General features: G+C 37.9%; 1 pseudogene; it reads left to right on the top strand.

Annotated features, from left to right (window-relative positions):
• Positions 1-859: 859 nt before the first annotated feature.
• Positions 860-23,158, top strand: LOC141965637 (NAD(P) transhydrogenase, mitochondrial-like; annotated as a pseudogene).
• The last annotated feature ends 875 nt before the right edge of the window (positions 23,159-24,033 follow it).

The raw sequence follows: 24,033 nt of genomic DNA, 5'->3' as shown, positions 1-24,033 counted from the left end.
TGGGTTTGCTGGATTTTACCAGCTTTAGACATTTGAGTCATCCTGTAAAAGTGGATTTAACTGCATCTGAGCATTTCTGAATGCAGAATTTTCTTGAATAGAACATTGTAAGACTTCCCCAATGGGTCAGAATTGTTCACAGGATGGTCCCGGAAAGGATGTTGTACTAGATGTGCTTTTGCTAGGCAGGACAACAACATCAAGGGCTGCTGTCTGTTCTCACCCGCTTTAATGCGGTGCAGCTGAAGGGATTTGAAGTTTGTAGGTGAATGTACTATGCATGTTTTAGCACTGCCTTCGGTTTTTAATTTATTTTTGGCAAATACTTGTTCGATTGCTATTATTTTAACTGTAAAAAAATATGTTAAATGACATCATACCTCACAATGACCCTCACTATATTTTTAAGGATCTTAAAGCAGTCTATTTTTTCATTCTGAGACTGAACTCTGTCTTCTGATATCCATTTCAGCAAACCTTTCACAATTCATATCTGAGAAGAGCTATAGTAAAGGAAAACATAGCTGGACAAATAGGGTTAGCATCCTTTCTTATCAAAGTTTAAGGTCTGTGTTCTGTGGAACAGAAAAAGTGGCTCTAGTCACGCTTTGTTTAACTTAATCTTTTCTAACTTGTTTCTATCTTATTTTCCACAGACAGCACCTTTTGTACAGATGACCACCGCCTCTTGTAGCCTAAACCAGCGCTTTAACTATGTTGCATTGTTGAGATAAGATTTTTTTCTTTACTTCCCTGAAGTACTAATAGTTTGTAGCCTCTGATGCTCTATAAAGTTCAGGTGCTTTTGGAGATAAGGCATATTGCAGACACAGTATGTGATGAAATAAGTGAACATAAAATGCACTTTACTATCTGTTTGATCTCTCTAGATGCTGATATTGGTGGTGGCATTGCTGGGCTGGCTGCAGCAGGAACCGCCAAAGCAATGGGAGGTACTGTCAGGGGATCTGTTACCAGGTAGAGTAAGAAAATATGGCTTAGAATCTAGAACACTGCTTAATGCTTTACAAGATATTCTGGTCTAAGTTCTGCTCTGCTTTGCACTGAAGGATGTCCTTCAAAACAACCCACCAAGTTTCCCTGTGTCACAGGAGAAAGTCTTATCTTGCAGAATTTTTACTTAATTTATTGCTAATTAACACAAACTTCAAATTACAGATCTGAGTATTCAGAAAAAGAGAACATAATGTAAAAAAACCACTTAAATATGCTTCTTCCCTACTTCCCAGGCCCAACTTAATTCAAACATCATCATTTTCCTCTTCCCTTCCTAGTTTCAGCTTTCCTCGTTTTCCTCGCACTCAGTCCATCCCAGTTCCTTTGAGTGTGGAGTTGTGTGCAGCTGTTTCAGACCCACTCCTCAGGGCTGCCCCTGCTCCATCGTGGGTCATCCCTGGGTCCCTCTGATAGAGAATTCCCTTTATGGAATGCCCGCTTCCAGGAGCGTCTCACCAGGTGCCTGTCCCCTCAGCACTCCATCGGTGTCTTTATATACCTCTTCACATCTCCTACCGTAGCAGTTACTGCTCACCTGTGTGAGCAGGGGTGCCATGTGCTGCTCTGGCAGCTTCTGGTGAGTGAGAGGGTGTTTACGTGGGGTTTGGAGCCAGCTGGGTACTGGATAGCCCAGGGCAGCTCACAGCTGCCTTCTGCTCAGGTCACCTCTGCAGCCCCTGCCACCAAACCTTGCAATTTATGCCCACTACAGCGCTCACACATCAACAGATTAGGCATTCATGCATGGACTAATTGGGTGTTCATGGGTAAGTTAATTGTGTGTTCATGTGTTAACACTGCAATTTGCGCAGGATGCTGGCCCTTCTTTGATGAGGGTTCATGGTCAATGTGGTGTGCACAGAGACCCCAGGTCTACTTTTACAAAGCTCTTTTCCAGTCATTGGTCCTGAGCCTGTACTGGTACATGGTGTTATTCCTCCCCAGTTGCAAGTAAGGAGTTACTGGTAAGCAGATTTCCAGCTGGCATTCTTCTATAGGTCCTGTATTCCTGTCAGTCAAATTGCTTCATATTCAAACTTTCAAAAGCTGGAAAATAAATCATAATAATTTTGGATACAAAACCCTGGCATGTCATCCAGTCCATTCCTCTGCCTGTGTAATCCATTAACTACAGTCCCTTTTTATTTGACTAGTCAAATTTGTGTCCCAAGCAACCAAACTTCTGTGGTTCCTCTCACATCCTTTGGGAATCTATTTACTTGTAGTCAGGAAATGCCTTCCCCCCCCCCCCCCCCCCTTTTATTCAAACAGTTATGTAGATGTGCTTGGGCTCCAATTCTGTATTCAAGTCTGGGGACGGTTCATGTGGCACCCATCAAAATAAACCAGGAATCAGCACAAGTACAGCTGTTCCTCTGCAGGTATGAGATTGAGTTGGGACCTTGGTACTGTAGTGGTGATGAATAGTACTGCAATCCTGAACATACATCGTTAATGAATATAATAAAATTATGGACTAACTACTGCAATATCTACAGCAAAAAATGGAAGCACTACAAAAACTCTAGTAATCCATATAGATTATAATATACTTTAACCCACAACACAGAAAATGTGCCATTTAATTGCTGCAGAATTTATGATAAGTGGTTTATCCAAGGGAACAGCAACTCTCATTACTTAGGCAGGTAGGTTTTTTCAATAAAGTTATTAGATTGTATGCTTAGACACATGTTAGGGACAGACTCTTTGAACAGTGACTACTTAGTAAAACTAGCCTTTTTCTAGTTTGGACAAACTAACTTCACTTTTTCTTTAGTAAAATAAACACCCAGGTAAGTATTTTCACATGGGTGAAATTAATTTTAGTGATCAGTTTATTTTTGAAATTTTTGTTTGAAATAAAAAGTTTAGAAGTTGCGGAGGTAAAGTTGATAAGTTGGCACAGACTGATTTGCCTAGTGCTTATGAGAAACTGTCTCTTGCCTTTTTTTTTTTTAACAGACCTAGTTACGATGAGAGAGTCTGTTAACTACTGTTGTCTTGCCTCTGTTAACATTGCAGTGGTTGTTTTCATAAAAATAGAAAAAACCATAATCCTGTATCTGTCATCTCCATTATTTGTGCTTGAGTCTCCAGCACTGGAACAGCCTAAATTCCCTGGAGCAGAACCTCTAGGAGGATATTACTGCTGCAACAAGAAAGGGTGTTGGAGGCTATACAAAAGAAAAAATTAATATACTGAAGCAAACCCAGTATTATTTGCCAAACAGTGTGAAGTGGTGGATATTGATATTAGTACAGCTCTTTCTCCAGGTAAGATACTGCTTCTAACTACTGGAGAGCCTAAACATATGTCCCTATTAGTATAACATGCTTAGTGAAGTATGCACGTGTTCTATATATGTAGTAAAAACTATTAATGAGTAAAGGCGTCAAGATTAGGTTTTATTTCATTTTCATTCAATGGTTTAGAGTATTTCCTTCTCTTTGCTAGTAATCTTCAATTCAGATTCAATGTGATAAATATTTTATATTTATTTCTGAAAGCATCTATGTGTCTTGCATATCTCCCCATTTATTTCCCTCTTTAGTAAGAATTGTTAAACTTATTTGGTCTGCTTTCTTAAACATGAAATTGGGAAAGAAACGTCCAATTCTAAGAGTAATATGATGGAGTCAATGAAAGAATGATCAGTAATTAGGGAGCAGAGGCTGGAGGTAAAGTAGAAATGCCTCATCCTGCAGAACTATAAGGTGTGCAGATTATATGTCAGCATTTAGAAATAACTGATGTGCAGAGAAAATAATGTTAGTGTTGCTCCAACATATGAAAAAGTAATAGGTGTTATAGTAATAGACTGGCTTTTCTTGAAGCCACTACATGTCTGTCATGGAATTCTTACGATTGTGTTGTGGAGTAATGAACCAGAGTCCTTCGTAAGTCATGAAACCACAAAAGGGAGTATTACCCAGACACCATCCCATCTTCTAATGTTTCATGCATTGTGACTTTTCTAAGCATGCTAACATAATTTTTAACAATGATATCCATAAATGCTCTTAAATTCATCCCAAAGCTTTATTAACAAGAATTTTGAGTGTCCAATTCCAAATATAGAAAAAGAGAAAAATCAGTTTAGAGGTTTAATTTCAATATTAAAAGCAGTCTTGTGTCACTGTTTTACAACATGAATGGTAGAGTTTAACAGACTGCCATTAACAGGATTACCACTTTTAGATGAAGACTGAGTTCAGGTGTGATCTGGAAAAGAAACTTCATGCAGTGTCTAACGGTACGATGATACAAAGGTGCAGTTATTTGTCTGCCACCAGAGCATATGTTAGAGTATTGTCTAAACAGTTCAGGTTTTACCAGGTTGGTTTTAGTTTGGGTTTTGTTTTTGGTTTTTTTTTCAGAACAGTGCAGTCCTAAGTGGTGATATACTTCAGAAGATGGGAAATAACTTTCAAAATGTGTGAAGATGTAATCAGTCTTAAATCTTCTCTTTCATTATCTCTTCAGGGGTCACATTTCCCACTTATTTCTTTAGTTATGATATAAAGATATTTTTCTTTTTTAATGGAAGATTATTTTTGTGTAGTGAACTGGTTCTAGCAGCTAAACCTCAATGATAGACATCACAAAACTAATGATATCAAGTGTTTGTAGATTTGCTAGCCTACACTGATACTCTTCTGTGAGGGCTTACCTTTTGCCTTGATTTTTGCATCTCTAGCTGTGTGCTAAATTGGTTGTCCAAACTATTAAATTTGTAATGTTGGAGCCTGGTGAAAGATAGTCAAGTCTGCATAATTCTCAACTCTGTTTAGCAAAACTGAGAAGAAATTTGCTATCACCATTTTCCTTTAGTGGGAAAAGTCCAGTTATGCCTTTTTGTCTCAGGGAAGAAATATTTCTGCTCATTTTCTGTTGACAATTTGAACGGAAATACTTAGATTTTATGTAGATCTTGCAAATTTAAATACTCCCCTTATTGAACCATTTCCAACTATTTTGTTCTGGGCCAGGTTGTATGTGCCTGAACTGATGTAGTGTCACATATAATCAACAGTTTGGATACTGGTTGCCTCTCCTCCCCACGTGTGCTGCCTAGACTGCATGGCCCATGTTGCACTGTGTTTGTGCTGCTGTAGTAGTGTGCTTTAGGCACAGTCCTGTAGTGCAAAACCACTTCAAATACTATTGTGTATGAGAAAAATCCTCTATGCACCTGCTATTCACTACCCTACTTTCTTTGGTAGTAAGTATAATGTTGCATTTTCCCCCCTCTTCCTAGTACTGTGTCATTTGTTTACCTTGGTAAATACCCATTATTTGAAGCAATTAAAAATGCCATCATTTCAGTATCAGGGAATTTATCTGAGAAAGAAAATTCTCTCATCAGGAGCAAACTGGGGAAGTGGGCTATAAAGCAATAGCAGAATATTTGCAGCTTTTACCAGACCCCACATAGTAGATACGTGCATTCACCTGTTCTGGAAAGCGAGGTGAAAAGAACAGTTCAGCTAAAAGTACTTAGTTTTAGCTTGTATTGACTTCTTTTGTGGCTGCCATGCTTGACTATCATGTCATGCCTTACTCCAGGATGTGTACTGAAGCCAACATGTGTAGCTGCATATGGGATGAACTGGCAACTGCAATGTCCAGATGGCTATCCTGGAATGATGCAATGAAAGAAAGAACCGATAATTTAGGGTACAGTGTTCAAGATCAGAATTCAATATAAGGGTTTTTTTCAAAGTGTGGCATTAGAATTCTTCTGTGGTTTTTTGATGTTCTGCATTCATAATATTATGAAGGGATGTTAAAGAAACGTGATCTTAATCCAGATGTACTTGCAAAGAATTTAAGTTTTGAAGGTATCTCTATCTTCTTCCTTGGGATTGACTGGGGTGCAATTAATCTGTGAAACACATTGTGCAATGTGATTCTTATCAGACAATCATGAGGTGTTTTCGAATTTGAAGAAGTAGTTGATTTCTTATTCTCAAAAATAAGCACCATATGGTTTTGTAACCAGTTCCCTGACTGGCCTCCCAGCATTTTTAGTCTCTGGCTTCCTGACAAAATTGCTGACTTTCTTTGGTCATGCATCAGAGTAAGCTATTAGTTTTAAACAAAATCCTTAACTTGTAAAAGAAAGCTTTAGTAACTTATGTCTGCAGTAATATGCAAATTTGATTTACTAGCATGTATAAAACAGGCATCAGATCTGTGGAGAACATGTGAAAAGTTTCCAATACATGAAAGCTTTGACAACTATTTATTTTCCTTTCTCATCAGGGTGTGGTGAACACTGGTTACAAGGACTTGCCAAGTGGAATGGCTACTCAAGCCAGTAGCCTTTATTCCAGTAACATCTTGAAATTATTAAAGCTGTTTCTCCTGAGAGAATATTTTTGCTTCGAACAAAAGGATGATTTAGATTATGGGGCTATTGATCATGTCATTAGAGGAATTTTGGTAATGAAGGTGAGTTTCAACACCACTTAAATATTTTTGATAAAAACATAAAACGTGTTGTATAAAAGCAGTGATTTTTGCTAGTGAGTTTAGTCATTCCAAGGAAACATTACCATTCAATGTCTACATGATAATGTGGTGAAGGGAATATCTTTCATGTTCAAGCACTAAAATATGGGACAAAGAGATTTATAAAAATTTTGATACTGTAAAATGACTGTTGTGCTTCAAACTCGTGTTTTTAAATAACGTGTTACTGAGAATCAGCCCATCTCCTGAGCTACTGAACTGTGCTTTAAACAATATGACTTCAAGTGCTAGATAGTTTATGGACTCAAATCAGTATGTATTGAACAAAGGTGCTGCCAAATAGGACTAGGTGAGCTGTGTGTGATACTCAGAAGAACTTCAAGTGGTGCAAGTACTTCAAAGGCCAAATGATTTGATGACACTACGTCTTTGTGCCAAGGTCATGAAAAGCAGAACATACAGTGGTTTTCTACGGAAACAAGAAGGGGGTTAGCCTCAGAATATGAAATGTATTTCAACCCTGATATGGCAACATTGGGCTATATCCTTTGTAGTCTCTCTTGTAATAACACCAGTCCTCATACCTTCCCACATCCTTTGGCCCCTTATTGTTGGAGGAGAAAAGGAACTAGATACACAGTTAAATCAGGAGGAAGCCTTAAGATCTGTGAAAACTGATGTTACTTGTGTGTTAGCTGCAATGTTCTGTATGCAAGATATTTCTTGAGATAGACTGATTCTTTTTCAGTTAAGTTTATTTTGGATGGAGGAAAGAGGAAGGCTTTTTTTTTTTGTAGTCATGGTGAGTTGAAGATTGATAGGAATCCATATTTGCCTGCAGGTAGTATTAAAACAAAGTACAGTCATGCTAAATATTTAAATATTGGCAGATGAATTACTGTTTGGCTAAGAAAGTGTTTGTAAAGAGAAGCATATTCATGCTCAGCTTCTAATGAATATAGTCTAGGATTTAGGTACGTTTTCTTGTTTAATGTTCGTTTTCTGGTTTTCTTTTTTATGTGGGTTTTTTGAATTTTTTGGCTTTGTTTTTTTCCCTTTCCAGTGTCAAGTGTATTGTATCTGAAATATCAGGCCAAATTTGGTGCAGTAAGAACACAAAGATGGCTTTTACAACTGACTGATGGTCACTGCTAGGCCACATCCCATTGTATTTACTCATGTGAGTAATTCCACTAATTTCAGAAGGAAAACCGTGAGTAGCCATGACAGAACTTTGCCTGAAGGGTGGGTACATAATATAGTGAAAGGCAAGATCAAATAAGAATCTATCATAATGGTTCTTTTGTTCTGCAACAGGAAGGTGTAAAGCGTTATTTCAATAATATTTCTCAAGAACAGCACACCTTTCCATTTAAAAAAAATTAAGAAGCACAGTGGGAAGACCCTTATTCTTACAATGTAGGAAAATGATGACCTCAACTGGAATTGATATGAAAGGTACAAGTGAATTAATTTACCTGTATTTCTTATTGCCGGTTTGGCATTTAAATGATGAGTCATGCTAGGAATGATTATGTAAAAATAAAATGAGGTCCTGAAAGGTAGTGTGGATTAACATTGAAAAGCAGCAAGCAGTGGTAAATCAGGGTTGCTAACATATCATGTTGCTTTTCAATGAAAGGCTAAAAATTCAGTTTTTCAGCATCCTTGGTGAATCACTATATACCTCTTGTTACGAAGAAACTTCTTCTGATATTAATTATGTATAGAATAAAGAGCCAATATGGTATAGGTTAGGGACCCAATCCAGGGCCAATTGAAATTAACACAGACTGTTCTCAAAAGCCTTTGGATCAGGGCCTGTATATCCTGCAGAACTCCAGATGTCATTATCTGTGTTGAAATGTATGTATGAAATGGAAAATGAATCATGGAGCAAGGTTTTGATTATGTTGAATAATATTTTCCTCAAACAAGATCATTAAACTCTTTGCATTAACTACCTTTAAAAATAATGATAGAATGAAAACAGAGTAATGCAAATGATAACAGAAAGGGATACATAGACCACACCTTTTCAAGGGGTTCACTACCCTCAAAGCTCCTTTTCAAGGTGAATGAGTAACAGTAGAAATATCTATTAGTTCAAGGAAAGCAATTTTTACTGGTCAGAAAGTTGATTTTTAAAGGAATTTAAAAAGAGAAGGAAGTCTGTTTTACTTAGCAAACTGTTCCATAACCAGCTTTGTACAGCATCTGAAAGACCTTCCTTAATGCCTCCTCCCAGGGTTACTGACTTAAAACATTTTGTCCAAAGTATTATCCTTGTCTGAAGATCTATTTTCTTTGATTAATGTTGGACAATCTGTATATAACCTTTCAAGTTTTTATTAAAAGCTTCCTAAAATGATAATCCAACCAAAAATTAAACTCCTGTGATCTCTAAAAGTGAGATCATAATATCTTTCTACACTGGGTTTTTGTCTTGATCAGAGAAATTCATACTGCACATTGATTTGCTCAGAGCTTACTCGGGTATATTTAACAAAACATTGTGCAAGTGATGACAAAATATGTCTCCAAGTAAAATATCATATTATCTTGGATTAATGAAATGATCTAGTCTTTTCCTAAAGAGGGAAAAACATTTCCTTAAACCACCAACACATATGGTCAAAAAGACTAGTACTGGGAGCAATAATATTTTCTCCCAAGGAAGTATTGTTGAACTCTTTGTGTGGTCTGGATCTTTTAACAATGTTCAGATGCTACACTGCGGTCTGTATTCCTACTAAAGCAGTAAAGGTTGCGAAAAGTCACTGAGAAATTTATGACATACTTAATTTTGGGAGTTTTTTTGATGAACTATTTCTCCATATTTGCCCAAATGGAATGTTTTTTTATTCAAAAAATTTATTTTGGCATCCAGTATGAATCTGCTGGATCCTGGGGTCCCCGCTTCATTCTCAGGTTGACAAAGATTCTATTATTCCAGAACTAGTTTTCTGGCAAAAACAATGTATACAAGTTCTGCATGTAAAAGCATGTGCAGGAAATGCCTTCCACTGCCATGGATGTCAGTGACACAACTGTAGTGGAAATAGAGTTTGGGTTCTACGTCTGGTTTTATTTTATGATTAATAAAGAAAAGTAATTTTTATTCTTCTGAGTACTTTTTCTTTATAGGCTTGGCAGGTATTTTAGGACTGATGTTCCTTTCTCCTAATCCTTCTTTTATTCAAATAGTGACCAGATTTGTTCTTGCTTGGAATAGTGGTTATCACACTACCCAGGGAGTCACACCTGGTCTCCATTTGCCTCTCATAACAGAAATTGTATTTATTATTGCTAAATGTGCCATCTGCTGCTTTCTTCTCTTGTATGCTTCATTATCACAGTTTTGAGTTCAATTTCATTAGGAGGGATCTACAGGAAGTCAAAACAAGGTTAATGACTTACCCAAAGTGAATTACAATTGAGATTAGAATTTATGAGTTTCTGCCTCAACACTTTTACTCCAGGCACTAAACAATGCCATTGTCATCTTAACTTAGATCCATGATGCATATTCACACACAGAAATTTTAGCAGCAACCAAAGGAATGTAGAAATCATCATTGCTTGTCAACATAGGAATGCCAACATAAGCATTGGCATTATATTTATACCAGTTGTTTCTACAGTGAATATACGTATTTCTGTGAGTGATATGATGACCAAAGAACAACATGTTTAACAGAACTAATGGGAATAGTGAGACGGAACTTTGACATCTCGGGTATGTATGTCTATATCCTTTGATTATTATTTTTTTTAATCTGCATAGGACCGGCTTTCTGTTTGATCACACCTGCTCTGAGAGTACCCCTCCACAGACAGGGCTTTCTGCTGGAAACCTCTCTTAGAATCATAGAATGGTGCAGGTTGGAAGGGACCTTTAAATGTGATCTAGTCCAACTTCCCTGCAAAGAGCAGAGACATCTTCATCTAGATCAGGTTGCTCAGAGCCCCATCCAGCCTGACCTTGAAAGTTTCCAGGGTTGGGGCATCTACCACTTCTCTGGGCAACCTGTTTGAGTGTTTCACCACCCTCACTGTAAAAAAATTTTCCTTATATCTAGTCTGAATCTACACTCTTTTAGTTTAAAACCATTACCCCTTGTCCTATCACTACAGGCCCTACTGAAATGTTTGTCCCTGTTTTTCTTATGAGCCCTCTTAAGTACTGGGAGGCCACTATCAAGTCTCTGTAGAGCCTTCTCCTCCAGGCTGAACAACCTCAACCCTCTCAGCCTGTCCTCACAGGAGAAGGGTTCCATCCCTCTGATCTTTTTTGTGACCCTCCTCTGAACCTGCTTGTGCAGGTCCATGTCCTTCCTGTGCTGAGGACTCTGGGGCTGGACACAGTGTTGCAGGTGAGGTCTCACCAGAGAAAAGAGGCAAAATCCCCTCCCTCAACCTGCTGGCCACGCTTCTTTTGATACAGCCCAGGATATGGTTGGCTTTGTGGACTGAAAGCACATGCTGCTGGCTCATGTCCAGTTTTTGACCCACCAGTACCCCTAAGTCTTTCTCAGCAGGGCTGCTCTCAATCCCTTCATCCCCCAGCCTGTATTGATACCAGGGCTTGCCCCAACCCAGGTGAAGTAACTGATAAATAAATGCCCCAGCACAGGGTCCTGCAATCAGAGGGTTTGTCATGCTAATTAGGACTTTATAGTAATTTGTCTGTGGGCGCAGATGTAGCAGATCTCATAAGCTATCTAGCCAGTTTTGGAGTGGTAATCTATGGTGAACCAATGATGTGCTAAAGCTGGAAAACAGACACTAGCTTCACAATTCAATTTTTTCAGTGATTACAGACAAGAACCTTCATGCTAACATTTCTCTAAAATGCTCCCCAAAGCCATGTATAGAGGCAAAGTCTGCACTGATAAGAAAGATGTGTTTAGATTTTTTTTTTTTTGAACTGGGAAATCTATGGAATAGATAGAACTTGCAACAGAAGGATGGGTTCTATCTAATGAAAGATGAAAGGTTATTAGCATTAAAGAGAGTATAGAGTAGTTTAAAACACAAGACTGAGAAAAGCAGATAAATTAGATAACAGTCTAAAATCAAGTTCTGTAACTCTCAAGGAAAAACCAAGGTAGAATTTGATAAAAATGAATTTTAAAAAATAGTGTAAACAGCCAACGAAGACCCTTCTAGGTAGAAAATTAAAAAGCTAAACCACCATACTTTATAGAGTACCGTTGCCATGTTAGGAGTTTAGGAAATAAGATGGATAAGGAAGACTGGACTTTGAGAGAGAATAAGGAACCCATTTTAAAAGAGCACAAATAGTAAAATTCAAAATGCTCCTTCTAAATGGAAAACAAGGTCAAGTTTGACACTACATGGGAACTGAATTTGCAACTGGAATAAGCTGCATAATACAAAATGGCACTTACACTAGTTTTAACATAAAGGCATGTGCACAGAAAGTATACTCACAAGAGTTTTTACCTGCTGATTCTTACAGGTAAAATTTCTATTTCTGAACAGATGGTTTCTTAATTTCACAGAATGCTGGATATGTTCAAATGACCTACTCCACAGTATGTCTGGTTTTCTCTTATCTCTGCCTTCTCCACAAAGCAGTGTTTGCAGGAGGATATGGTACCTTTCTGGGTCATTGGACATCACACTGAACAGGTTACCTAACATTTAGTTTTCTTCTGTTCAGCAGTTAAGTAATACAGAACTAGGAGGGTGGTCTTGGCTAGAAAAGCTACTCATATGAGCAAGCAAAGAGCCTGATTCTGCCTGAAATATTAATGTTACAAGCAGAGAGGAACGAGGAGTATGTGCAGAATCAGGCCCTCCAGGAAAACCATTCACTTATATGGGCAAATTTTTGCCATCCCTCTTCATGGAGTCTGTTATCCCTAGGGCCAAGGAAACAATTTTACAGCCTTTTTGTTTTCTACTGTCCTTATTTGTGCATATTCCTTTGACTCTGCTATGTTTCATTCAAAAGAAAACAGCTTTGCATTTCCAGTTCCATAATGATCAGTCAGCTACAAAGCAACAACACATTTATCAAAGAACTTAATTCATTTGCAAAAGTACTGTATCCAGTTTAGAGTGTAAGTACCTCAGGAGAGAGGCCATATTTACTTTTATTCGTTATTTTTTATCCACCTCCAGATGCATATAGTGTTCAAAACTTATTAAAACTGAGCTATTTCTTACTAGAGGTAGAATCTAATTAGCAATAATCTTTAAAGACAGAGAAAGGAAGTACTCTGGGAAGAAAACAATATGATAGTAATCAAACCTGAACTGGTTCTCTTACCTGCCCTTAAGGCTTCCTGCAGCCTAGAGAAGTGCTCAGCACTAAATCTGGAAGAAATGAGGTGTCGGGTTTCATTAATTCTTTAAAAGTTTTTCAAATAGTTACTGGAGAGAAATTTGATGGATGTCCTGGAACTTATCAGAAGGTTACATAGCAGTCAATATACATAGTAACAAAGCTTATTTTCCAAATGCTTGTTTCACAGTTAATTTTACATTGGAACCCCATTCTTTGAAATTATATTGTATTACCATACTAGAATAGCTCATATGCATATTAAAAAAATAAAGTAAAACATTTCCCTCTGTGCTATAATGCACAGAAGGAATGGATCAACAAAATCTTAAAAGTAATAACTGTTTCAAAGACTGAGGGAGCTCAGACTGAACTGGAAGCAATGGCAGATATTTTCAGTTTATATTCTGCATACAAATAAAGGAGACTCTAATTCTTACACTTAGATTTTGACCTGATTCATTGTTAGGATCAGGTTAATAATTAGATAAACACAGGATCATAATTATATGCTGCATTGTTGCTTCTTAAATATAAGGTGTAAAATCACTGAATCTAGTATTTTCTTCCTGTTGCCTTACAAAGGACTACCTGAGTACTTGAGATACATTCTGGGAAGTTTACGTTGCATCTTTTCCTCAGGCCATAGTACAAGCCACATCAATGCAGTCAGAGAGCTGTCCTGTTTAACCCTGAATCTCCTCAGGATACAGTATCTATAAACTTGCTCCATCTCAACACTGGTAATATACTTATATGACAGTTTCCCTCCTGTGAGACTTTAAGTCTTTGGGCTTAGACTTCTGAGAAGCCTATAAATATTTCTTGAAGCCAACACATGGTCTTTGGCCTTTATGAATGTTCTAAGAATGCTGTTGAATAGTTATATTTATCTGTTAGTTATGATCTGAGCATCACTGAGTTTTCTGACTATATTATTTTGGATCACACTTTCAACTCATTCTGTGATGCAGGTTAAAAGACGACTTATTATTTAAAATTAAGTCACCATATGCTCTTTAAATATCAGAAGGAAGACCACATGTTTACTAAATGAGGTCATGTAGGAATTTCAGAGCATTTTTTTTTATATCAAAACATCTAAAATCAAAATATGAGAGAATCAGAACTTCATATTTAGCTCGATAACATACACTACTTTTACCCATAAATAATATAATGGATAAAACAGCTTTAAACTTGCCCAGGGCAGGGCAAATCTAGCAAAGGTGTAATATCTTTCAGCCTGAACTAACGCGATAAGTATTTTTCTCTCAGGACAGAGTATTAAGAAATAAGCCTGAAAACAATAAAGAATAAGGCAGTAATTGAGGCATTGTAGACTAATATTAGAAAACAATATGTCAGTGTTGATGATAATTAAAAACATGTACTCAAATATATGTCAATGGATCCTGGAACTGAGTTGCTGGGATGCTAATTAGTTTCATGGTTGCGTGGTGGATTGGTGTCAAAGAAATACAGAAACTAGAAAATGTGAAGGCAGAAATGTGCAGAAGTCTTATAATCAGAAATGGATATTGACTTGCATTAATGAGAAAGATTTCTTTGTTTATCTTTAAAGATAAACTATTGGTTCTCAGTCCTGCCAATTTTTAAAGACTATTCTTTTGCAAAGAGTAAAGCTTGAAGTACAGCAATGCTACATGTTCAGTTTTTTTCTTTGTTTTTCAGACGATGTATTTCGGCTCAGTTGTGTGCTGGCAGGGTTGTCTAGTCAGAATACTTCTGGCTTTGGGAATGCCCTCGGTATGATTGGGGTGTCAGAGGTTTAGGAGCAAGCAGAGGTAGGAGCACTGAAATCCTCACCAGAAGTGCTTGCACAGATGTCTATGGCCACGGCTCTGGGTAGCACAGTGGGTATGTACACTTCTTGTATATGTGCTCAATTCACGGCATCCTTGTTAAGTGTTATTAATTAATTTACTATTCTTTGAGAGGATAGGAAAACATATTATGAAAGTATATGAATTCCTAAAGGTGGCCCTCTTAACTAAGGTGGGAGTATAAGTTGGGGTGAAAGGTCTTAACTGCTGGTAAAAAGCTTAAGTTTTGTTGAAGTTGAATATTGTTCTGAAATGAAAAATTGATGTTTCAAAAAGCACTGAAATTCTGAGATGTTTTCTGAACTTCCCATTTGTTTTCTCAACTGAAACAATCTTCTTGACAGAAATCTACCAACTGCCTCAGTTGATCTCAATTAGAATTTATTAATTTGCAGGAAAACAAATATTTGAAAAATTTAATATAGTTTTAATGCTGATTCTCCAAGGAGGATTTTGTATCTGATACTGTGGAGGTCAATAGAAACTCTCAAAAGTTGAGGTTGAAACTTGTTGAGAGAGAAGAGGGGAAGGTACGACTTCTCTGCCAGTTTGTCACTTGGATTGTGCCAGACTTCTAATGTGTCCAGAGCCGTTTTGCCTGTCTTGATTCTCTGAAAATTCTGGCGGGTGCATCCACGCAACACTCTCCCATACATAAGAAACAGTGGCTTCAAAAGAGCTGTTCTGGCTCTGTTTCTTACAAGTTGTCATCCCAAAATGTTCTAGCACTGTATTTTTGGAAAAGACTTAAATTAGGTTAAAATTTCCTATAACTATTATATTTCTATTTCATTGTACAAAAAGGAAAACAACATTAAAAAGTAAACAGTCCTTTCTTGCTCAATGGTCTGTTTATGCTTTCAGTATGAAACACAATGTAATATTTTATTTTGGATCTAAATAATTTAATTTAAATAATAAGGTCTTACCATTGCAAAATGAATTGAAATGTCTGACCTTCCTCAGCTTGTAGCTGCATTTCACAGTCTAGTTGGGTTGGGAGCAGCAGCTCTTCATGTATCCCCAAGTAGGTAATTGAATATCCGCACCTTGATGTTCACCCTTCTGCCAAGGTTCTCAAAACTCCGGCATACCTGGGCACTATATTGGGATATAGCTTTCAGTGCTTCTTTAGCAACTTACAGAAAATTGCTGGGTGCTCTTTAGTCTGTTGTATGAAATTCAGGATGAAGTTCACTAGAAGCCCTTTTTTGTTTTCCTCAAAATACAGTGGAGTCCTAGGAGGAATCTGGGGCTAATTTTCTTAGCTCCTTTGTGAGGGGAGGGAAGTAGCCTTAGACAATTTAGCTTAACAAATTTGGTAGGACTGGAACACAAGGAGAAAGAAGTTAGTGACTTTGACTTCTGTTTTGATTACGAGAGATGTTGACCTCAAGGATTTCTTTTGGTGGACTTGCTAGAGTGTTTGTTTAACTAAGAGTCTGACAGATCCCACAGACCTTTTGTTCCTGAGATTCTGATGTGAACAGCTAGTGGCTAGAGGAACTGTAGTAAGTGATCTTTTAGTCCCTACATGTCAATTATTTCCTGCTGCAATGATAAACAGCTATTGAAGCTTTCTGTTTTGAATAATTACTGTGTCCTATTTGCTACTACAAAGCTATTGAACTGCTTTTGTTTTCCCATAATTATCAGGGCTGAAATAGGAATCACGGTGTATGACAGGAGCTGGAGCATGTCCATTTCTGAGAATTCCTTCCTAAAATATTCCTAAGTTTTTTATATCTTCAATAGGTGGATCTTTCTCCCAGCTAAACTATTTTCCAAGGAGACCAGTGTCTTTGGTATTTTTGTTCTGTATCTGTAGCCTGTCTTAATTTCTAGTGCTTTAGCATTAAATATGTTTTAGTGCTAAAGTCAGAACAGTGTTAGAGCAGCTATGTTTGCTTCCAGGTTTGCTGAACTCAGCACCATTTCTAATTGGGCACCACTAGTTGAATCCTGGCTTGCTGACAGCATCCGTGGCTAGTATGATAACTTTTACATTGGGTCCAAGCTACAACCCTGGATTAGTGTGCAGTTTTGGTGTTGCAGGACTTCCCTCAGCTATGTTAATAGTATCAAGAGAGCAATTCTTGAACCTCTTAATTGCAAATAAATGTAAGATTTTTGCACACACATCCAGCACTTGCTGAATGCTAGCCACAACTTAGTCTTGCATATTAGCTGAAAAATTTGGCATAAATGATGAGGAATCAACAAAGCACTCTGTAGAATGTTTATCTAGCCCTATAGAAATTCCACAAGAAGTCTGCAAGACCCTGCAGGATCCCACAAACCACACTGCAAGAGATCCAAAACCTTTTAGCCAGCAGCAGTGCTGTAAAATAAATTGTGGATGTTTATCCAGTCTGATGTATATGTAATCCTAACCACTGCTGTAACTGTGGACTAGTTTTGGAAAGAAAATAGAGTGAGGGTCTTGTCCTGCAAAATAACAAATCATTTCAGCTCTTATTATGCCTGTATAATCCTGCAGCAAAAATTCTAAAGGCATATCTGCTTACATGACCAAACCCAATAATGACAGGTAACAATCTTGTGATAACTAGCTTCTTGAATGAACTTTTATTTGCCTCTGTTTCACTTACTCGATATTTTAGGAATGATATAACTTCTTGAAATGTGAATTTTTCTTTTCCTTATGTGGCGTTTACTAAATTGCAGGGACTGATGCTGACAGCTGTAGGTGGAGCAGGTATGCCTGTTACTAAAATACCAGAGAGTTAGTCTGGCTGAGCCTTGTGTGCCGGAGGATTTCTTCTTGACAACAGCCTTGACAATTGTGGGTGCATTGGTTGGTTCCTCTGGATGGAGCTATCCTGTCACATGTTGTGTGTGCAGTAAGGAAATACCACTAGTTTGTCCCCTTTTCTCTGTGAAATAAGACTAGGGCATCTACTCTGGAAACTTTTAGAAATAAGATGCTGCAGGAGATTGGATGACTGGACTGGCTTCCTGACAATTTTGCTCATAATGGCAGTAAGTAATGAAAGGTTACGACAACCGGATAAATGTCTGGTGGGTTTCTAGAATTCGGATATGGCAAACGAACTCCTTAAATGCCAAGGACAGCAAAGAAATCAGAACATGTCTGGGTTGCATGATTGGAGCTATATAGAGATACCCAGCCAGCTCAAGGATTGCAAGCAGTATGTATGTACTAGGAGAACTTTTCCTCATTTTTATCCTGTTTTTCAGTAGCTCCCTTACCCATAGCTCAAGGACTTCCACATGGCACCTCCCTGAACAGTGTAAATATGGTAACAATTCAGTTCCCGTGGTCACAGGCATGGTGAGGTGGGCGCTGACTGGCATGGAGGTTAAACTACTGGCCTTGAGAAAGTTGATTCCTGCAGATCAGAGTGTGGTCTTAAACCACAAGAGAACTTGCATAGCTTTGCCAGGGTTCTAGCCTTTCTGGACGTGAACAGTTCCTAGTACACCAAATCTGGCAAGTGAACTTTAAAAACAACTAGGAAAAGTAATAACAGCATTGTGATTTACTCGCAAACCAACAATGTAAGTTAATATTTTATAAAACACTGAATGGCCTTCACTGAAGGGTCTCACCCAGCAACTGGTTTTAAGGAAATGGGAAATGTGCTGTTTCATAACAAGCAAGATGGGAGATGTTATTTAAACAAAGAACATCTTTGTTTGGCTAGGGAAAAATGTGAAGGTAGTTTAGGGAGAAGAAAAATTGTTTAAAAATGGCTGAAAAACAAGGTTTTCTCAAAGGCATATCTGAAAATGTTTGAAATGTGTGATTTTTATGCCAAGTGGGATGCTGAAGCTTTCAAAAAAAAAAAAAAAGGCAATGCAATACTGAACTGTTGAACCATTGCTGTATCAGCTTCACAGCTTGTTAAAGTAAACTTTAATGAGCTGAAGAATAATGCAGTCTGCCTTCCCAAACAAACTACATGGGAATTTACAGCAAATGAACTATTTATTTTTGGGATTCTTTTAATGGACTTGGAACTGTTGTTTTGACCAATATGCTCATTTAATATGTTCACATTTAGGCCACGATCAGATCTTTGCCAAATGTCATTTTTGGGTGGATGTGGCACAGCATCTACAGCAGGAAGGAAACCTATGGAAATTGTTGGAACTTGTACTGGAGCTGGATTAGACCAAGTTATTACAATGACAGAGGCTAATTCTATCATTACCCATGGTGAGAGTTTGTTGTTCAATTACTCAATAGGAGGCTTTTCAAGCTACCTCAGGTCTTGCATCACAGTCTGTGTATTTCATTGTTCACTGTCACTTTAATCATGTCAGACCCTGGTTTGCACTTCCTTTGAATCTATCCACTTCATGCTTGTTAGCCAAATATTAAAACTGTTAAATTCCTCTTCTCTCCTCCTGTGCCACCTGTCTCATGTGATGTTAGCAGCTATTCCTGCCTGGGCTTTGCCCATAAAAGCAGAGCTCTACAGTCATTAGTCAACGTCATGCCTAATCATCTCTGTTCCTCTGAATATGCTGTGCTTCCTTGGAAGCTGGAGTGTCCCGAGCTTTCCAGCAGAGTACCATTTTTCTTGACCTTGAAATCTGTTCCGAAAGCCTAAGCCTGCCAAGTCATTTACTTGCAGACTCCTTGAGTGCACGCTATTAAAGCACTGCCCAGCTTCACCTTGACAAGTCTACTCTTCCATCTTTGCTTTTATCCTTGATTTTAAGTGTTTCAGGACACAGATTTTGCTTTCTTGTGTGTTGCAGATTAGTGCCAAGTATTAACTGTTAGTTTAGTGAGGTACAAATAAGCAAGAGACTTGAAAGTTTGCGCTATAGACATTAAAAAACCAGTATAAGCTAAGAAGGAGGTTATAACAAATGTTTGGTCACAAAATATAAGGCTTTATTTCTTCTTTCCTATGTTTGCAGTGAAACCTTTTGTTCCGATGTATTCAAAAAGTACATTTTTGTGAGTCATTGCCTGCTTGTCACCAGGAAACCCATCTGATAGTGTCCTGAATGTATGTGACATTAGAGAAAGCTGAATTCTTCCTGATGTAGGGAATTACAACTATAATCAATGTTATAATTCTAATGAAAAACATCAATTAGCTAAAAGTATCCCACAGCATACATCTTGGCAGTATTACAGTCCTCATCCTTTTGTAATGATACAGCAAAGGGCAGAAGGGTTCATCAAGGCCCTAGACCTAAAAGTACACTAATCTTAATTTCATCAGGTTTACACTATTTGTCATATCCTGGAATTCTGAGGTTTTACTATTGATGTCTATTCCAGCTATGCTGTAAACCAGACCTGTCCTTAATGAACAATGCCTCACTTTTATATAACTGTGAACTCTGCTGGGCATTTTTCTCATGTTAAAAAATAATGAAGGCCTCTAGAACAGAGCTGGGGTAGTGGAAATACAAAGAATTTGGGCATGAACCTTAAATGGATTTTTTTCTTTTTTTTTACCATTTGAATGGTACTGGTTTATAGCAGAGAAATCTGAGATGAAGTCACTGAAGTTATTTCACTGGGCCTCCCTCTTTGTGTTAATTCTCATAAAATAATAAATTTCTTGATTTTCCTAAAAATGGGTAACCCACCCCTGCCAAGATTTATGCAGGGTAATCAGCTATTCGCTCTGAGATTTCTCTAAGAATGGCAAGCTTTGGCCAACATTCATTTTCAATTTGCAACAATAACAAAAGTGTGTGTCATGATATTTTAGGAGAGTTTAATTTCTGTAGGATAACTATACATGGAAAATATTAACAGAGATCAGGAAACATTCAGTTTTCACACATCCCATCTATGGGACAGCATAGCCACTGAGTTGAAACGTGTCAGCTAATCATTCTTCATAAGAAATCACAAAAAATGAGTGTGTGTTATGAATACACGTGAACAAAAGACTATGGTTGCAAATATGTAGGAGAAAATCCTTAAATAAAACAGTTTTGATGCACTGGGCTACCTGAAGCTATTAAGCACTTGCGACATAACCAGCTGATCTGTTTTTTACCTCTACTGAAACCTGAGGTGAGGGTCGAGGTCGTCTCTCCCCTACGTTACAGGCGTCAGAAGCACTGTATATACCTACAGTTGTAATCAAGCAGACTTCTCCAGCTGACCCAAGAATACAGTTGGCTTCTTTCAGATGCAGCTGCATGCAGCCCTTAGCCAAATGGATGGGTCATCATGATGAGGGGCCTCTGAAAGGAGAGGGATATGGAAAAAAAGGAAAAGAACTGCCAAAGTGCCTCCCCCAGCAAAGCAGGCTGCTGTATTGTTAAGTGCTGTTGTTTTTGTATAGTCACATTAAAAAATCCAACAGAAAACACTCAAAGTCCTAGAAATTTGTTATTAGTCAAGAAGTTTATATACTCTTTCCTGGAAGATTAAAGAAATTATTTTTAAAAGGGTCAAGGGCTTTAGCTGCAATAAAATAGTGGATTCCAAATAGAATGCTGCAGTGTTAAAAACACACACACACAAAATCAATGTTAAGGGTGTTAATGATTTGTGGTTTTAATTTTCACTCACTTAATTGTCTCTTTTTTGGATTTTTTTTTTCTGTATAAGTGCTAAGTTTGTGAAGATGGCAAATCTTTCCTAATATATTCCCCACTGCGTAAGTAAGGAAGGCCGTAACAGCTGTGATCATTTCCCTGGAGATGTGTATGATCTGTAGCATCAAAAAGAAAGGCAAAAATGGCTCTACACTGCCTCTAGGCCTTTCCCCTCCTTCTCAGGCTGCCAACTATTAAACCAGAGACTACGTAGGCCACTGACAGGTGGAGATCTGGTAATTTCAACAGCACCTTTTCAGATCTTTGTATCACCTTGCACTGGCAGTATTTCCTTCACATAAGAATTTTTCACTGTTTTATCTGTTTTAGAGCTGCTTTGCATCACTGAACCCAGCTTAATAGATGGGAGTCAACTATATCATTTTGTTCCAAGCAAATATGCAGGTGATAGCTCATAAAGGAAGGTTTACAAGCTAAAATTTAGTACCATTGGATCTTGAATTTACTGCCTCTGAGAAGACTCCATGTCGAATCTTTTCAGCTGACCATCTTAAAAGGTTTCTGACTTGCTGTCCATCCTATAAACTCAATCTGGAGAAGCAAGATGATGTATCTACTTTTCAGAAATGTCTGAAAGAGGTGTAGCTTCATTGCTGTGAATGAGGCTAATCTGCTTGCATTGTTGTGTATGATGATGTAAGTTTGACATATTTGCATGCATTTTAGGAACTCAGAAACAGCAGGGACAACAGACATTTCTGTATCAGACTGCTTTTATTCCCTTCTTTGCTCAGAGTAGACCTATGGTTGTCTTAACCTGGAGGCTGTTCTCTGTGTAACAATACACTAAATTCCTTTGGCTCGTGCACCTCAGCCACTTGGAGGGCTACTGCAGAAGATATAAAAATGGTACAGCCAGAACATCCCTGCCCTCTCTGGTTGCCAGGCTCCTGGGAGGCATAGCCAGCCCTGTGGTTAAAAAGGTTAAGAGGAATGGAAGCTGGAATGTGATGCTGATTTTAATAAGGACTCTAAGAGACTAAACAGATGTACAGACCATTAAGCTTGACTTTACTGGGCAAACTGTGAACAACGGTTTTTTTTAAAAAAGAATTGGTAGGCACATGGGTAAGTACGTTTGGCAGAGGAATCACTGATGCTCTTGCAGATGTCACATTTCACAAACCCATTAAGAGATCCTTGAAGGATTCAGTAAGCATGAGGGTAGGGTCATCTAGTTGATAGCTGCTGCTGTTACAGCTCTAAACTAAACCCCATTTCTTTATCAGTAGAGGAGCACTGTGACTAGAGGTTTTAGGAATTATCAATTTTTAGAGCTGTGTTCTATCATCTTAACCCCAAGTTGTGGAGTCTCTTGGACTACAAAATGTTAATTCCTGGTCATACAATGGCTTGTGCATAAATGGAGTGCTTCTTGAGCCATGGAACCGAGGAACTGAACAGAATGGAGATTTTAGATTTGGACTGAGTAGTGTTGAAATAAACTATATGGTATAACATAACGGACGTCATCCTCGGTTTCCACATGTCTGCTCTATTTAGCAACCTCACAAGGGCCTTGTGTAAGATTGCCTCTTAAATCTTAGGAGTATTTATTTTTATGATATCTTACACAGAGAATGCACAAAATTTTTTTAATAGTTTTCATTAGCACATGTAACTGCCAAGATTCGATTCTAGGTTTGAACACCAACAGATGGACTTAATTTTTTCATTCAGATGAAGCAACAAACTGTCATCGTTTATTGTATGCTTGATTAATGTGCTTTGGTGTTGTCTTGATAACTTAAAGCAGTGGCTTTTCCTTTCATAATAACACATTTTGTAATATAGTTCCTTTTTGTCTCAGATACAGACTTGGCTCTGGCCGTTGGTGCAAATGACACAGTAAACTCAGCAGCCCAGGAAGATCCCAGTTCTATTATCACTAGCAGGCCAGTACTGGAATGATGGAAAGAAAAAAAAAAAAAAAGTACAAAAAAAAGCAATGACAGAGTTCAATAGTGTTAATTATGGTAGGTTAATTTCTCACAAAAAAAGTGCCAACAGAGAGGAAACGTCTTTTCTAAATTGATGCCTCGCAAGATGAATATACATAGGCACATGTTTAACTGAAAATGGCCACTGCCTCTATGGAGAGGGCAGAACTTTGCAGAGGCCTAGAAAAAGAAATCTTGGCCATTTGCATAGGACTATCCTTATGCTGGAACCTTGCTTGCTTGAATTTACTGTGTTAGTTTTCATGGAGTTCAAAAGATTGCTTGTTTCTTACCCCATTATGTTTGCAATGAATCCTCCTTTTAAAATGAGCAAAATTAGTTAGGCTACGCCCATGTTAGAGATTATTCTGTATTTAAGAGTTCAGTAGTATAGTTTTGTTGGCAAATTCCCTGGCAGCTGCTTCAGGCATTGATTTTTAAACCAGTTCCCCAGATAAAACAAGCCATACTCAAGGAAATGAGGAAGCTTTTGGCAATGTAAAGGTTTCTACATTGTATTTTTTGCCAACGGAGTCATGATAGAAAAGAATGCAAGCATTTTTGTACCCTTAACTGACATAGGTATGCAGATTGAAGCCAATATTCTAAACACACTTAGACATGTGTGAGGTTAAAAGGGGAAGTAGCGTGATCCAACTGCTTCAAGTAGACTGAGGTGCTTTACATGTTTCTGAAAATTGAAGCTGTACCAGGCTGCTTCCTTGTCTGCTGTGAATATGAAAAAATTGACTCTGCAGAATTGACTCGGCCCAAAGGAAGCCTATGAACAGAGAAAGATTGAACGTTTCAGCTGCACAGACTAATCACTAGAAAATGCAGGTTTAG

Source organism: Athene noctua, chromosome 13 (assembly GCF_965140245.1).
Source record: "Athene noctua chromosome 13, bAthNoc1.hap1.1, whole genome shotgun sequence".
Classification (NCBI taxonomy): Eukaryota; Metazoa; Chordata; class Aves; order Strigiformes; family Strigidae; genus Athene; species Athene noctua.
This window is presented reverse-complemented; position numbering and strand designations above follow the sequence as displayed.